Below are 4,249 nucleotides of genomic sequence, written 5' to 3' on the forward strand. Positions count from 1 at the left end.
ATAATTGTGATATGAAGGAAATTATGGGAGTTAGAAATGATGAGTTAAAAAATTACTATTTTGAACTATTTATAGTGTGAAAAAACAAGCACTTTGTGATGGAAAAAAGACAAAAAAAAAGGGAAATGGGCCCATAAAACGGTCTAAAGCTCTCCAAAAACGACAAAAGTATGGCTAAATTTGAAAAAAAAAACCAAACGGGCAAAAAGAGATTGGCCCAACCGGTCAAAAAGAGCCCAACGTTCAAGAACGTGACCGGCTGAACAGGCCAGAGACAATATTTTAACCTCTCTCTCTCTCTCTCTCTCTCTCATTGTTTCAGTCACAACCAACATTCTTCTCTCTTCAATTGAAAACCCTAGCTCGCCCTATTTCTCTTATGCATGAACGACCACCGCCTCTGGACCACCGCCTCATGAACAACCTGCCGGCGCTCCGCTCTTCTCCCCCTTCTTCCTCGCTTATCTTTCTTCTCACTCCAAAAGCCCTCCCATTTCACCCACAAAGTTTTCTCTCCTGCGGTGAATCTCTCCTCTCAGGTACAGATTCGTGGCAGATCAGATCTTTTTCCGCACATGCAAGATCATATATTTCCGCACATGCAAGATCAGCGCTTTTTTTCCCTTCAGGTCAGAGCTTTTCCCCTTTAGATCAGAGCTTTTATGGATGTATTTCTTTTTTTTAATGAAAAAGTATATTTTGTAACGGGTGTGTTTATTTTCATGATGTTAATGATTTGGATATGTTTATTTCATGTCTATTATTTTCTTCTCTCTTTGATTTTGTTCATGGTTGATGGATGAATCAAAGAGAATTTTTTTTTTTTTTTAATTCAAGATCTGATTTGGGTCTCGTGTCTTAGCTTGGATACAAGTCTTAATATAAGATCAGACACCCTTCATACCATCTTGCTCCCAATGCAAGAAAATTTAAGATACGAGATCTTAAGATAATTTTTCTGGATGTATTTCTTTTTTTTTTTTGGAAAAAAATACGTTGTATGGATCTGTTTATTTCATGATGCTAATGATTTGGATATGTTTATTTCATGTCTGTTATTTCTTCCCTCTTGATTTTGTTTGATGGTTAATGGATGAATGAAAGAGAAAAAAAATATATTTTTAATTTTAAAATCTGGTTTTTGTCTCGCATTTTAGCTGAAATGCAAGTCTTAAAAATTAGATCTCACACCCTTCATATCATCTTGCTCTAATTAATGCAAGGAAATTAAGACATAAGATCTTAGATAAGATCCATCCCTCAAACACTAGAGATACTCTAAATACAAAATCAGTATTTAGGGCAACACAAAACGCAGTGTTGGTGTCTAAAAAAGGGACCTATGCACCTACTTATCTATTTGACCCTTTTGACCAATTGTAGGAGGGTTGCTTGATTCATGTTATTTCATTGGTAATCACATCTTACGATTTATGACTATAGCTTTCTATTTGTTTGTTACTTAACTTGATCATAAACCTTTCCTATTTTATTTTTTTCCATGTTTGCTATAAAGATGTGATTGGTATCCTAACTATTATTGGAAATGAAAGGGAGATTGAACGTGGTTGCGGTGTGACTAAGATATATAAATGTCATCAAGTTGGATTTTTTTTTGGAAATTATACATAATAATATTATCCTAGCTATTTCTGTAAAACAACATTTATTGATTAACTTATTAATATTTATTTCGTGCAGAGTCAAGCTTAACTTGCCTTCTAGGGTATTTATCCAGAACAACTGAGCAAGCACATGTCTTCACATGATGATTTTGAGATTGTAGGGGTAGCAATATTTGGAGTCAAAATAAAGGAGTTTTTAAGGTATGAGTTCTTTTTATATCATGTTAATAAAAATCGTATCCAACATGCATGTATATCTTGATTACCGATTTGGAAATTTATAAATTTTGGCTTGAAATACATAAAAGAAAGAAGAAATACAAGCACAAGGTGTGCAACACAGCTAAAACAAGAAATACAAGTACAAGGTGTGCAACATAGCTAAAACAAACAACATTCATAATTCCACCAACTAAATTTATAAATTTGTCCCTCGAAAGTCGAAATTGTGACTCGCATCAACATTCTTCATAAAATGCATGGTCCATCACAAGCCTAGCAGAAATAACAATGATAATTTTTTGAAAAATATACAATCCAAAGCAATTTCTACAATTGAAAAATTCAACTCCAATCTTACAAACACATTGTAAGTAACTAATAACTATAATAGCCACCCAGATGAAAACACAATTTTCTTAAACTGATTTCCTATGTCTGAATTATTTTCACAAAAACCTTGTGTAGTCCTCCAAGATTCACGATGATCAAACAAAGCTAATAGCATATGAGCACAACCAGTGTAATCTAACACCTATTTTATATTGATTTCCTTTGATCGAAAAGACTGAAACTAAACTCTATAAACATATCATAGAAAAAATAAGTGCTTTCCATATCTATTCTTTGGAACTTTCATTTTATGTTTTCTCTATTCTTTTCCACATCTTCCTCCCTTTAATATTTTCAAATTTAGTAAAATCCAAGTTTTTTCTTTTACTTTTTCCTTTGTCATAGAGGATGAAATGTGAAATTTTACATTGGACAAGTTATTGTTTAGGTTTTTTCTCTTCCACGTACAAATAAAATTTAATGCTAGAAACCTTAAAACATGATCATATTCGACATCATTTTGTATCAATGTACACAAGTAACTGAAGCCAGTTCAAACAGAGTCAAAAGATGCTTCATACTTGTCCGTGACTTGACACCCAACATTTACACAATGAAGCTATACAAAGCAAGTAAGAATTACGTACATAAACCGAAAGTTATTGATTTCCTTTTCTATTACGTGAGTTCTCTTTTTCATTTTTTGCTTCCTATTGACCTTTTCTTCACATTTCTCTCCTCATTTCATTTATTTTTTTATTTCCGCAATTCGCTTATGTTCAAGTCAGAAATTCATTAATGACGACCAAGAAGTGGTTGAACATCATTTTTTACATCATTTCATATTAATTATCTTGAAAATATTATCATATTTTATAATTCTTATTGTTCATATCATGTATGGTATTTGCTACACACGTATAACACGCAGGTTATAGTTTTATCCATTTATATAAATGCATGATATTAAAATCATTAGTTTTTTTTTGAGTTCTTTCTCTTTCTGGGTGAAATGAAACAATAATATAAATTTAAAAAAATTCCCCATGAAATGTACGCATAAAATTAGCTAGAAAATCTTCGTCCCTCATAGTCATGCACGTTTGACATAATTAATTTTCTCTTTTTTTTTTAGTTCTTGTATATAAATAAAATAATTAAATTTTGGAAAGTATTTTTATATTTTTCTTATGTAAATTAAGGGAAACTACAACATGTATGTTTATATGTGTTTGTAGCAAATTAACATGCATGATATGAACAATATGAATTAGAAAACATTAGAATATTTTCAAGTTATATAATATGAAACATGTGTTTCCAGTGAGGCCTCGCAGCTCCATTCACATAAAAAATGATGTTCGACCGCTTCTTGGCCATAATTGGTGATTTTATGACCTGAACATAAACGAGTTTCAAAAAGAAAGAAAGGAATAATAAACTAAGAGAGAAATTAAAGATGCAAATAAAAACAAAGGATGCAACAAAAGAGAGTAGGATCAGAGATAATATAAGAGGAAAATACTCATTTTTGGTTTATGTTATTCACATATACTTTGTATAGTTTCATTGTCTAAATTTTGGGTGCATGTCAGGTTTCAAGCAAGTATGAAGCATCTTCTGTATATATTTGAACTGGTTTCAGTTACTTGCATTCATTGATACAAAATGATGATAAATACCATCAGATTTTCATGTTTATAAAATAGGATCTTATGTGTGCACAGAAAAGATAAGCTGAAATGATTACTTCACAACGTAAAATTTCACATTTGATCCCAAAGGAAAAAGAAAAAATATTAAACTTGATTTTTACCAACAACAATATTAAAAGGAGAATGATGCATAAAAGGATAGAGGACACAACAAATGAGTGTTAACTGAGAGAATATAAGTGGAAAGCTCTGAATTCACAGTTAAGCAACTCTTATATGCTTTGTAGAGTTGCACTATGTAAATTTAGGGTGTCTTTATCAGACACAGACACGTACAAAACACCTTCTAACTCACTTTAAATCTTATTCGGATACTTCTGTTCATTAGACCAAATCCCAACGAAGGCTATCAAGGTT

This window comes from Lotus japonicus, chromosome 1, assembly GCF_012489685.1.
Source record: "Lotus japonicus ecotype B-129 chromosome 1, LjGifu_v1.2".
NCBI lineage: Eukaryota > Viridiplantae > Streptophyta > Magnoliopsida > Fabales > Fabaceae > Lotus > Lotus japonicus.